The sequence below is a fragment of the Dermacentor silvarum genome, chromosome 5 (assembly GCF_013339745.2).
Source record: "Dermacentor silvarum isolate Dsil-2018 chromosome 5, BIME_Dsil_1.4, whole genome shotgun sequence".
NCBI lineage: Eukaryota > Metazoa > Arthropoda > Arachnida > Ixodida > Ixodidae > Dermacentor > Dermacentor silvarum.
In genome coordinates this window covers 102884152-102898355 of record NC_051158.1, presented here as the reverse complement: position 1 = coordinate 102898355, position 14204 = coordinate 102884152, and the positions used below count along the sequence as shown (strand labels likewise).

Sequence of the window (14204 nt, the reverse complement as noted above, 5' to 3'; positions counted from 1 at the left end):
TCCCGTGATCTCGTGCTTAGCAACCCCACACCATATATCCACTAAGCAACTACGGCGGGTCGTAGACATTGCTGTGGCGAGACGAAATTTTTTACAGTGAAGCTGTTAAGGGCTCACTCTTCTATGGTCGCGTCCGGAAATAGAAAAAAAATCACAGCATACCCATGAAGTGAATGATGATGAGTGGGTGAAGCACCGGGGGATCATTCGCGTAAACCACAGCTACGGACGAGAGATAAAGAGAGCGAGCGTCGGGAACGAGAGAGAAAATTACACCATCTTCCCGTAGGGGAACCCTGAGTAGTATGCGAAGCAGCCATGGGGTCGACTCAAGGTAGTTTTATCAGCTGTATAAACTTGGACATGCAGCAGCACCAGCAACGCGCAGAACTGTTGTCGACGCCGTCGGCGTTTTGCCCGCGTTCGCACCGAACGCGCGCAAAGTGGAACCGGAAGTGGAAGCGGAACGCCATCTAGTGAACACTTCGTAAAACTACAGGTGGCTGCATACTACATCGGAGGAAGGACAGACCCACGCCCTAAGGAGCTTCGCCTCTAAAACACTCTCATTGGCCGTATTCTGTATGTGCGAATGAAAGCGCGCGAGGGCGAGGGACGCGCGCTTTCACGAGAGCGAACGCACGGCGGAAAGAGAGAGAGAGAGAGATTGCGGTTTTGAAGAGGAAGAGGCGAGCCTAGCAAACGCGACTTATGTGCGAGTCAAAGCGCGCGAGCGCGAGGGACACGCACTTTCACGGGGAGCCAACGCACGGCGGAGAGCAAACGCGACTTCCCAGTGGAAGAGAGAGAGAGAGAGATTGTGGTTGTGAAGAGGAAGAGGCGCTATTTTCTGCAGCCCTTTAGGGAGCACGACTCAGCGCCTTGGGGAAGGGGCGGGGGATGTAAAGAAGAAAGAAAAGAGAAAGAAAAGAGGGTGAAGGTCGATCGATTACACAGCGCTTGACCGTCAGGGTTAGCGAGGCGGCGCATTCACAATTTGCACGACAGCCCCGTGTCCTCCAGGAATGTCAGAAGGTGCCTGAAGGCAGAGCCGTGGTGCCGACCGGGAAAGAGCAGCTGCGATGCTGCTCTCCGCACGCTGAACAGGCCGGGGTTGGAGCCAGGCCTTCGCTGTACTTCCGGGAAGCCGTCCAAGAACAGCCGATCCGGAGGCGCAGCAGGAGAGACCGCTCCTGCCTTGTCAGGCCGCGATCAGGAAGTGAACGGGGAGGGCGACCACTGGCGACGCACCGATCCGGGTGGAGCGCCGTTAGATGCCGCTGCAACGTGTGCCTTGCGTAGTCAAAGGTAGTTACAGCCGTGATAACTGGTACAGGAGCATGGTGTGCTGCCTTTGCCAGTGGAAGGGGAGCGGGTGGCGAGGAGGGCATCGAGGCACCTTAGACTGTGCGTGTACGTGCCCGCTCCCCCACTGCAGCGCATGCGCGCAGCCCCGCCGACTCTCTCTGGGCTCTCGCCCGCCTCTCCCCTAACAGTGTCGACAACGGCGTTTAGCCATTCTTCACGTAGCCAGCGTTTTCACAGCGGTTGTGTGCGGTCACACAAGCAACGTGCACAACTGTTATCGACGGCGGCGGTGTTTTGCCCGTGTTCACACCGAATGCGCGCGGTGCTGGTGACGTGTTTATGAACAACGTGCCAACCTTTGCCGTACCCCCAATGGCGGTATACTGTAGCGCTCATAAGGGCATGGTCCCTGTGGTTAATAAGTAAATGAAAACCACCGGATCATATATATTTATCATTCTTTAATTGTCCAAATAACCAATTACACCATCACTTCTTAATAGTCATAATTGGAAATACATAATTCCCACCATAGTACAGCTTCGCTGGTCTTCCATCTCCACCCCAGTGGAAGGGCTGACAGTTCTTTGTTTTGTTTTGGCTGCCACATGTTTTGCTTGGTTTTGACTGCGACTTAAATGCCTACAGTGAGGTTAACTATCCGTCCGAACTGAAATAAAGAACATTTTTTCCTATAGATCAGACAAATATAGGTTGTGATTTTCAGTAGGTCTGTTTTTTCTTTAGTTTTTGTTTTCAAAACAGAATGCACCCTGACTTGTTGCAACTTTTTGCATGAGAAACCCTTTTCTAGAGTCGACGGCGGCAACACATACAGAGAAGTAAAATGAAGACATGGCAGGCTGCGCTGTTGATTGTTACGGCAAGCTATGTGTCTTCTATTTGTGACGGTAAGTTAACTTTTTTACTAAACAGTACAAAACAATACAATTTTATTCATGCAGATTAACTACGTGATAATGTGTTATTACTTAATATGCATTCATTGTAGCTTCTTTCTTTCCTTGATGCTTTGTATTTATGGTCTATTGTTATCTATTACTTGAATATTGTACCATTGTATGTATCATTTTATTATTGTTTTTATTATCATGTATCTGCCCCTCCTGTTTGGGCCAAGTTGGCCTGCAGTATTTTCAAATAAATAAATAAATCGGGTACATACATACTCAAATTATGCTGATCCGCCTAAGCACAATGCGCTTGTTTGGCAGATGAGGTAGGTCGTGGAATTAGCACATACATTTCAAGTTTATACGCCGAAAATAAAATACTATTATTAGAAGAAATAAAAATATCTTTACTGCACGGTACGTAACGCAGTCAACCAAATTATGTACAGAGCACAATGAAAGAGATCTATGCAACGAGAAAAAGACCACCAATTTCGTAATTGCAGGAAAATGTTCAGATTATTTATACAAAACCTACAGTTGACGCACACCTGTTTCTTGATTTTTTTTTCAAGATTTTCTTTTTACCAATATAGCAGCTGAGGTTGTCATCAAACTCGTTAAATGCAGCTGGTACCTAGAAGCTTCGCGTATTCTTACCGTAGTGCGTGAAAACAGGCGATATGACAATGCGTTCTGTCTTTAGTAGTGCGACGTCCTTGTTCACTGGGATCGTGTAGTTACTGTTGTAGTAATTACCGCGAAGCGAAAAAACTCGCGGATAGGCAACACACCCAGCACGCTTAATTTATCTTCTATTGGGGCAAATAAGTGCCATAAGCTATTGTGCTAACTAATCTTCTTATTACAGAATTTAAAGCTTGAACCTTATAATCCGAGCAATTGCCGTATAGCGTGATTCGTTACGTAAGAAGAGCTTCTACCAATGATTTATAAATTACGCACCTAAGATAAAGCGGTCATTTTCCTCTAAGATGGTACATCATGGCCACCATGACTCGTGTCTTTTTAGCAAGCCGAAAAACACGGGGATTCCACGGCAAGTGCTGATGGTAGGATACACCAACCTGCTTAATAACTGGTTCCATTGGCGAACAAACGCATTTACAAGGGTAACAATTCGATGAGTACAAGAATAATGATTAAGACAATGAAATCACTTGATGGGGATTCCTAAAACATGTGTGTTTTCTATTCTTGAGGTTTATAAAAATAGAATTCCGTGAGAACCGGTCGACTACTTGGTTGATGTCAGCCTGGAGGATTTCCATTCCTATATCATTGTTGATAGCCTCAAATACCGCCACTGTATCATCCTCCTATTTAAATACTCTAGATGTCAACCTTGGTCAAAGGGCCCCTAAACCACCTCAAATATTTCTTGAAAATTTCAAGTAAACACGCGCATCGAGTTCAGAATGCCGTCACGATCAACGATGCCAAACGCTGCAGCGATATATACGCGCCGCGGACGCGCCACAACATAAAAAAAAAATGTGGTTGATCCCTCTTATATAGGAATCGGTATAGAACACGAAAGTGAAACGTGTCTTCACAGAAGTAGTGTAATGTTTATTGCACATTGATATATAATGTCTATTGCTGTTTTGTGGCTAAAGCGCCCTTAGGCGTTGATGCACCCACGCTGACGCCTGGTGGCACGTCTCCTCCATCACGACTACCAACGTCGATGACCATGAGCAACCGTCGTGCATATGGAAGCTGCACTACGCTGCACACGCTAGCACAACGCGAAAGACGAAGCACGTAACTGACACACTAATACAACGCGCAAGACAAAGCACGTAACTGAATCGTCACCGAGTCAAATCAGCGCGTACAGCGCGTCGTAATTGCAGCCTCCGCGATCAACTTCAGAAACATTTTCAGAGCTAATTGCGGAGGCCACGCTCCGCTGTGCTGAGTACGGTGAACGCCACCTAGGTGGCGTTGGTAGTGCTTCTTGATGCCAGCGTCCCTTCGAATGCTGGCATCGAGGCGTCGTAGTGCTGAGACCACCGAAGCGTTCACTGTCGGTGCGCGTTAGTGTCCTAATGCAGTACTTCTCTTTTCTGCTCGTAGGCGGCGGCACCGCCCCGAGCAAGAGCGCGGGTACACGGAGGAGTGTTAGATATATAAGGCGCGTCTGTGTAGCTCTCTGCAAATGCGTTTGTGGCGCAATGGGTTAAACGCTCGGCGATCTATCGTCGCGGACGGAGAGGTCGTGGGTTCGATTTCCAAATTTTGCATGTTTGTGGAACTTTTTCTTCTGGTTTCTTTCTTTGTATTATGTTCTATGACGTATTTCCGTGACGGAAATACGTCATACGTCAGTGAAGTCTTGGTGGACCCCGGCATAAAACACTTTCGTGTTAAAAACAATGCCGTCCTCCTCTTCTGGCTTTTCTGGCATCCCCAGTAAGGACCTTAATCCCCAGCGGTCGTCACGATGTCAGCAGGGTGAATCTGGTGATGTCAGCGTCGGGGGCGATTCCCATTGGTCGAACAAGAACCTAAGACTTCCGGTTTGTCTGCTAGCAGGTACGCGCGCTCCCTGCTCTTCCTTGTCGTGTTTCTCGCTTGTGCGCGCTTGCGAATCGGTAATTACAGCCCGCAACGCAAGTGCCAAATCGATCGCGTTCCAACACAGTCGTGCTTAGCGGTCTGATTAGCTGCGCGAACAGAGTGCGACAGTGTTGGCATTTCTAGGCAGAGCGCACAACACAGGGTCTATAACGGCACGCTTCGTATGAACACGGACCGGCACCGCAGCTACAGCGGGTAGCCGAGAAGCGCTGAGTCCACGTCCCCGTTACCGGCACGGTAATTCGCTGCATGCCGTTTGCCACTCGCGGGCCGCCGTTCGACGGCGGTTTTCCTCGCGAACGGCGAGATTTCCTTGCCGTAGAAAGGATGAGACCGGGACCCATTTCTGCGGTAGCCTCACCGACACCGCCGCCGATCGCTCGACGGCGCCGATATCGTCGCTAGGCCTTTTCCGGCTCACTTCAAAGCTAAAACGGACGGCGCTTCGGAATGAATTACCCACGTCCGAACCCATTTCAGTGGTTTTTGAGTGCTATACTTTTCTCTCTGATCCATTGTCATTTTCGCTGTGTCATGCTCATGACTATGACTTCTACCATCATCATTGAGTGTTGATCCTTCACTTAGTATCCACGTCCGAACCCATTTCAGTGGTTTTTGAGTGTTAAATCTCTCTCCGCTGAGCTATTGTCACATTTGCTGAGTCATGCTCATTACTATGACTTCTACCAGCATCCTGTTGTGTTTCCTTTACTTAGTACCCCCGTCCGACCCCATTTCAGTGGTTTTTGTGTGTTAACTCCTTTTCGCTGGGTCATTGTCATGACCTATATGACACGCATGTCATGAAATTTATGTCACGACCTATCACTTATGTTCGTCACACACTCCTGTCATACTATACCAATTTTGGTACTTACCAAGTTAACGAAACCATCAAGAGAGCACCAACACGTAGGCGGCTGTTTCATGACCTACATGACACGCATGTCATGACATTCATGTCATGACATGACAGGAACGACGAACATCATTTATGTTCGTCATATACTCTTGTCATACTATGCCAGTTTTGGTACATACCAAGTTAACGAAACGACCATGAGAGCACAAAGTCGTAGGCGGCTAGATAGATAGAAAGAGAGTCCTGAGGACTCATGACATGCCTGTCATGTAGGTCATGAAAGAGCCGCCTACGTCTTGGTGCTCTAATGGTCGTTTCGTTAACTTGGTAGGCTCCCCGCACACTGCTTCGCATAACATCGATTCCCACAGGGCGTGGGATCGGCCGGCTTTTTTGGATTATTATTATATAGGAACTCGGTTTATATTAGGAAGAAAACACTCTGAGTAGCGTAGCTGGCGCGGACAATGTGTCTCGAGCGGCACATTGCAAACGGAGCGAAGTGTGGCGCGACTGCCTGGCTAATCGGGAGATCGTGAGTGGCAGTGCGTAGGTGACGCGCGGATGCGATTCACAGCAGCCCCCGCAGAGACCCCTCCACTCATGGCTTTGTTTCCATACAGGCGACGCGCGCTACTATGGCGCCATATCGTAGCCATTGTCGCCGTAGTCCCGTTCGCCTTGCGCGGCACTACCCTTTCCTTCTAACGCTTTCGTTCCAACAACGACGAGCGCGGCCCTTCGTCGCGGGGAAATCGTGCCACCAGTGTCAGCGGCGACAATACCCCAGGGAGCGGCACATCTAGCCTTACTGGTAGACGCTCACCATCGCCCCTTTCAGGAGCAGTGATCCCCGCCACACATGCTGATACCGCGGACTGACCTCAGCAGCTGATGCCGCAGACGAGCCTAGCGCTTGCCGCACCACGCCTGCCCGCCCCACCCTCGGAAGCGCAGATGAGATCGCCCACGCGGCTGCCGATGTCATGGCCGCCGGCAACTCAGCGCATGCGCAGGCCGTCTCCCCTCCACTCCTCCTCCGCTTTCCGCCTCATGCTTTCACTGTAGCCTCCCCCTCCACTTTTTCTCCTCGCGCTGTCTTTCATGTCCCGCTGTGCTCCGCGTTCGCTTTCATCTTTCGCTGTGCTCGTTCGCTCGGTTACGAGGTACGACGCCGAGGCACGCCGACGCTCAACGCAGGAACGGGCATCTAAGAGTTGCGCTCTAACCTTATCGCTTCGGGGCGCTGCTCCTGTTGCGCTGGGAAGGCACTTCCAATCGCCACGTGTCTTCCCTACAGCGTCACTCCAGAAAGCGACGCTAAAGCACACTCGTCGGCATCTAGCGCCGCCACCGTGAAGCATGGTGTCTGAAATGCGCGGCGCGCCGGTGTATGCGAAGGCTTGAAAACGTGTCATACGGCAGCGGTGCTCATCTCTCGCGCTTCTTTCTAAACACGCTGCGCCGTCTACTGGCACTGCCTAGAAGTCCGCCCGTAGCCGAGGAGCGTGGCGCGCTGGGGGGTGCGAAGGCTGAGAATTCTTGCCTCGCTTGCCGCACATGCAGTGGCACATACTCAGTGACCCAAGTTGGCGAAAGGTTTATTGAAGGGCGGCACATACCCATCGCCTTCTTGGCACAGCTCGCTAAAGCGTTGGCGCAAAAGACATTCATTGAACAGCGGCATACGCCAAGTGCCTGGCGCAGCCTGCTAAAATGTTGGGTTTTGCTGTCCTTGAGAAAACCCTAAAAAATTTCAATAATGGGGTTTTACGTGCCAAAACCACGATATGATTATGAGGCACGCCGTAGTGGGGGACTCCGGAAATGTGGACCCCCTGGGGTTCTTTAACGTGCGCCTAAATCTAAGTACACGGGTGTTTTCGCATTTCGCCCCCATCGAAATGCGGCCGCCGTGGCCGGGATAAACCCTGTTACGGGGGTTTGATTCCACCCAGCATCGGATAAATTTAAGCATATTTCAAGAAGGCAAATGATTTTTGCAGGTGTAGGCACACACCTAGTGGCACATACCCAGTATGTATGATGGATGGACGGACGGACGGACGGACGGACGGACGGACGGACGGACGGATCCATCCATCCATCCGGTCCATCCATCCATCCATCCATCCATCCATCCCCGGATGGATGGATGGATGGATGGATGGATGGATGGATGGATGGATGGATGGATGGATGGATGGATGGATGGATGGATGGATGGATGGATGGATGGATGGATGGATGGATGGATGGATGGATGGATGGATGGATGGATGGATGGATGGATGGATGGATGGATGGATGGATGGATGGATGGATGGATGGATGGATGGATGGATGGATGGATGGATGGATGGATGGATGGATGGATGGATGGATGGATGGATGGATGGATGGATGGATGGATGGATGGATGGATGGATGGATGGATGGATGGATGGATGGACGGACGGACGGACGGACGGACGGACGGACGGACGGACGGACGGACGGACGCTTTGCCCAGCAGTAGATTGCTGTCCACACTCAGATAGAAACGGGCTCTTGTTGTTGTTTAAGCATAATCCCACTTAAACAACAGCGTATGTCCTTGGTGCTCTGCACCCATAATCCTATACACATAATAATGTGAGTTCCTCTATGAAGAGACGCATGTTCCCATAAAACCGGACATCACCATGCATGAAGGCTATGGTATGGATCACGTGGGTTGGAGCGCGGGTGCGCCTAATTACGTAGTAGGCATTATTGAGGCGCTAAGAGTAAAGTACAAAAACAATTATTACGCAAGAATTGGCGCCTTCAAGAAAAAAATTAAATTGTGGGGTTTTACGTGCCAAAACCAGTTCTGATTATGAGGCACGCCGTAGCGGGGGACTCGGGAAATTGGGACCACCTGGGGTTCTTTAACGTGCACCTAAATCTAAGTACACGGGTGTTTACGCATTTCGCCCCCATCGAAATGCGGCCGCCGTGGCCGGGATTCGATCCCGCGACCTCAAGAACACTGTGCGTGATATTTTATGACGCAGTGCTAGTTTTCCCATCGCTAATCACCCCATTAACTAACAAAAGCATATGTTTCTCTTCCGCAATTTGACTGGCACTCAAAACACAAAAATGTGCTAGTGGTGGAAGAAGACTGCCGACCGAACATTGTAGGTTTCGTGATTTCACGTTGTACCAGCTTATCTTTACCAGCGCGTTTAACGTCTGCTGGGACACTTTGTACATTTGAGTTGTACACGATCATTTGAGGTATCAGTAAGTGCGCAGAGCAGCGTACGTAAAAAAACAAAAAACACTAACCCTTGAAAGACGAGGGGTCTTAACGAAGTCCTTTTGAAGAGTAGTTAATGTAAATTTTAATTTCCTCTGTGTTCCTTTTATCAGCCTACGCATTTGTTGCTCCTCTAGTCCTTTAGCCTCGCTTATTTCATTCTTCTGTGATAAACGGACTTGCTTTGTTAGTGTTTTGCCAATTTGTTGTCTACTTTTGAAAGTGTTTTCGATTTTCATTATCCTATTTGCCTTTGTTTTTCTTACCTGTGATTGTGGTGAAGCCGCCTCAACCTGTGCCTGAAACTCCCATATTTTACATTGAATAGAGAAGCAGAATAATAAGAGGGAGAGGAGCCTGCGCCGCATTAGACCGCCAGCATCTCCATTTTCTCATGTCACTAAAAAAAGGCGATATGCGCTTCAGCGCGACAGCTGCAAATAGGTATCTCCTTTGGATACGTTTTTAATGGGAACAACGAAATACAACTATGTCCAATATAAACTGCATATAAGGCAAACAAAACCGAAAACCGAGGCAGCAGGCCATATGCACACTCCTTCCTTTCAAAATTTATCTTGATTCTTTTTTGTGCGTTCTTTCTTCGTCTAGACTTTCAGTCACCAATACTCTTGGCCATTCTAGCATTACAGTTCGGGAAATTAGATATCACAAGAGGTGCAAGTCAAGCCTAATCACACAATGTTCCCTTTTTTAAATTATTTTTCGACAAGAATGCTGGCGAGACAACGAATGGAAAGTGATATGCTACACCTATGAAGTACCGGAGGATTTGTGCCCCGCAGTTCCTTGGACATATTGCAATAAAAGAAGGCGGCGATGCGTTTGCGGCTGCAAATATGGAACGTTTAGGAGGATGGACTGGGCATGCGTGCCGTATAGAGAATGCGGTGAGTAAATCAGCGGACTCGTAGTCTAGACTGCGTCTGCAGTGGCCTTTCTGCGAACTTGAGGGGAAAAAGGGCAATGGATCAGTCCCAAACTGTGCCTAAAGCATGGGATTCACAACGGTAGTGTCCTCGTTGTAGATAGAATGTCACAGTGGCAAGGCACTTTCGAAGAAGACTAAAATGCCTTTCACGTACCCATGCAGACTCCCTAGGAAGCCACCACGATGCTACATTTGCTCTCATGATAGCTGTTCTGACCAAGCTCTTACTACTGACAGTATGCAAGGCCCTTCGTTTTTTTTTTTTTCGTTTTGATGATGTTCAGAGCGCACATGTTCTACGAAAATATGACACTCGCCTGGAGTGTAAGAGCACTCTTTCAGCGTCTCCACGTCCCTTATTTCGTCAGTGTGCGTACAATATGAACACCATCGAAATGAAACGTTAACAACTCCCCCAATCTTTGACCCTTCTTTGTTATTATTCTTATCTTATAAATTCCTTCCACCTGCTAGCGTTTGTGACGAAAACAGATATGATTTCTTTGGAATCCTGGAGAGCTTTGGAATCCTTGAGAATACTGGTAGGAGGCACCGCGCGCTCCTCTAGATGGGAAAGATTAGAAATGGATTGCGCCAAGTACACGTCAGACAAGCGACACGCAACACATAATCAACCAATCAAGCAATCAATCCCTCAAACAATCAATCAGAATAATTAATGTTTGTAGAGGTGTTACAAATGGGGCTGAACATGCAGAATGTTGTGCCATAGATCAAGGCTGCAGGGTGACCTTCAATTTGAAATCAAGGAGAGAAGTGACTGAAGCAACAGCAATGCAAATGATACACTGTTTACTATTTACTAAAAACAAAAAATCAACACAAGACATTCGTAGTAAACAGGGTAAATTACCCGGTCAGCTTTCTATTGAAAACACTGTAACTTAGTTTTCTTAGACCATCCAAAGGCTACATAAACTAAGTCCTTAGGCAAGTTAGCCTATGACGCTCCTCCTGAAAATTTTGCCTTGCACGTGCCAGAATACACGTACATCTCTCTCTCTCTCTCTCTCTCTCTCTCTCTCTCTCTCTCTCTCTCTCTCCTAGGGCGTGTCTTTTTCATAGTGAGTCCTTTTGTTAACAAAAATGTATTGATTAAGGAACATGTGTTATGAAAAGACAAAGTCGCACCTTACTTGCGAACAACGCTTATAGAAACAAGGCTGTTTATGTTTAGAGTAGTATCATGAGTAGCTTATGAGCAACTAGATGAATATTTCGAAGAATCGCATGATTTCGGGAGAGGGAAATGACATTGGAGATTGAAGAACTCAATCTTGGTAACCGCTTGGCTTTATTTTGTAAATGCTGAAATGGGAGCAAATTCGGGAAATGTCTCACCACACAATGATATGCAATATGTGAAGTGACTGCTACCTAAGGCTTACCACAGTGATAGTAAAGAAGGTCGGCTGAAGTATCCTCACGTTTTCCTTTGAAGTGTTATTCCGTATGCCGTTTTTTTAAAGTACGAAATAATATTAGAACACTTAGATATATTCCAAAATGACACCTAGAAATTAACGTTGGGTAACATTAAGAGCATATATTTTATGCAAGTAAAGCGCAATTAGGGGAGACTAGATTGTAGCTTTAGAAGTAGAATTGAAAATTATGGATGTAGTTTTGAATGGATAATACTGAAAAGAATTGAGTTCTCAGTAGAATGTAAAGTTGGTAAGGTCATTACTCAGAACCCGCCATGGTTGCTTAGTGGCTATGGTGTTGGGCTTCTAAGCACGAGGTCGCGGGATCGAATCCCGGCCACGGCGGCCGAATTTCGATGGGGCCGAAATGAGAAAACACCCGTGTGCCTAGATTTAGGTGCACGTTAAGGAACCCCAGGTGGTCCAAATTTCCGGAGTCCCCACTACGACGTGCCTCATAATCAGGTCATGGTTTTGGCACGTAAAACCCGATAATTAAATTTTTTAGTTTTAGTCATTACTCAGCTTTAGGTAATGAATATATTGACGAGTGCGTCAACGTTATTATATATTTTCTAGCGTAGATAAATCCAAGGAGTTATGAAGATAGGTATACATGCGCTTTATATAAAGCATGAATAAAAGCTGTCCATTGACACAGTATCGAACCACGAGTTTTTGAGGTAACTTAGAAATTATAGAATACGCCAGTAATATAAACAGTTTTTTCCCTCTCCGATAAGTCTCTTTTATAAGTGCTAATGCAGATTCAACAACTCTTAAAGCGTTCGGTTTAGTTGTAAGAATTCTATACCTGAGTGAAGGAAATGGGCTTCAATAAGGTAAATAACGCTAGCTTATAAAAGTGAATGGATTGCAAGCTTGGGAACTATAACGTAAACCTATTCCGATCTCCTGACGCCAAATTTACGTAACCGCCGGCGAAAGCATCGGGTGGCCAGCCTCAATGTTGTCTGAACTACCGAATGAAATGCTCTGCTCGTTTATAGGAGCTCACCTTTGTTCGCTTTCAACCCGAATAACATTGCCAACACTCAACGGTTTTTCTTATCTAATTTGCTGACAAGAGTCGAGGAACACGCTCAAGGGGAGAAGGTTTCGATGGGGCCGAGCCAGCTTAGTTAAAATAGATAACCAGGATGAAGAGGGTGGTGCCGGCTTCTCCGATTGGTCCGCTTCCCCTTACTTAGCTGGCGGTGGCTGGTCGAAAATTGGCTGCGTGCAACGGAAGCTTAATAATGCCGCTAAAACGGATCCTCGGTAAGGAAGAGTTGGCAGAGCGATGTCGCATAGGTGCCGAAGGGGCTCGATAATGTTTTACTGTCACACAAAAAGGTTTATTATACGCATATAAATACATGCTCACCGGCAGGTGCACGCAGCGAGTGCCCGAGCGATCGGCGGGCAGCCATCTTCTATTCCTTTCGGAACGGGGCAGCCTCCGGCTATTCAGAAAAAAATGCAGCTTTGTTCGGCATATTATTGCATCTTTAACGCGTACACGCCACTTTGACGCGGTGAGTTTTCGCGGTTTTGTGACGTCGCGTGACAGACTAGGCGAAGTGGGCGCCGCTCGAAAACTTTTGACCAATAGCAGAAGGCTTATGGCAAAAAGGCGTCGACTCAGTAATAATTATTTTTGTTCGGTTTATTCACGCATAATCAGTGTGTGCACGTCATATCAGAGGGGGAGCTATTGCGGTTTTGGTTTTAGTGACGTCGCGTGACAGACACGCGAAGACGGGGATGGCCCGAAAATTTTTTCACCTATCGTAGAGGGCTGATCGCAGAATTGGAATAGAAAAGTTTGGAATAGCTTCACGTTATAGCACTCCTTATCTGGTGCATTTAACAAAACCACGTTAGAATAATTGAAAAACCTAGGCACAATCCAAATTGAGGAGCTGATAGCAGGTACAAATAAGTGTTTTATTTTAGGGCTTTCTCTGCGTTTGTCAAATATCTGATATTTATTTATTATTATATGGTATTTAGGAGATGTTGACGCCTTTAATTGGCGCCGGCTACTCCTTTTCATGTAGAGGTATGAAAGAAAAAAAGAATTAACCTACATGCATTAAAATTAAATGTCAACTCCAAATCACAAAAACACAACGTCCAGTCAGATAAGTACACTAACACCACACTAATACTGAAAGTCAACTCAGAAATACAGCAACACAACGTTCAGTCACAAAGGTGCATTAACTTCAACACAAAATCCAGTCACATAAGTACACTAATGCCACACTAAAACTAATGTGTGGACACGCTTGGTCATGCCTGTCAAGTTCTGAAAGGGGCCCTGAAACACTGTTTGAACGTACTAAGAAAGCGTTGCCGACCGGTCGTAGAGGCTGCAGCGAACATGTAAAAGCCAAATATAACGACACTGCACTGCATGCAGCAAGAAACGTATGCAATTTCGTGTCGAAGCGAGCGATAAACGCTTGCTCTCGCTTCCGCAGCGGCATCAAGCAGCGTCAACGCAAGCGCCTGGACCCATCAACGCTAATGGCTGATTTCGTGATCGCGAGAGCGTACTCTCTAATACATAGTTGCTATTTTTAGCTGAATAAATGGAGCATACGGTATGCCTGCGATCTCAAAAAGGCAGAAAGATAATTTCACCTTTGATCTGCCGGTCTGCGCACGACCACTGCGGCGAGTGTACCGCGACTGCCACTGGCAGCCGCGACGAGCCCTTCAGCCGCGGTTGAACTCTACGTTTGGGCGGGGCTTTGCCCTCCTGGCTTCTCCCCTGTCACGGCCGGGCTAAATCGGAGACGGGAAGATCGCGCGG

The 14204-nt window shown here is 47.5% G+C and overlaps 1 long non-coding RNA gene across 1 annotated transcript in view; it reads left to right on the top strand.

Annotated features, from left to right (window-relative positions):
- LOC119453685 (uncharacterized) overlaps window positions 1-9910 on the top strand; it is a 29934-nt gene extending 20024 nt beyond the window's left edge. The window contains exons 2-3 of the long non-coding RNA XR_007467232.1: window positions 2109-2219; window positions 9715-9910. This is a non-coding gene — a long non-coding RNA (uncharacterized LOC119453685). The remainder of the gene's footprint in view (window positions 1-2108; window positions 2220-9714) is intronic.
- The last annotated feature ends 4294 nt before the right edge of the window (window positions 9911-14204 follow it).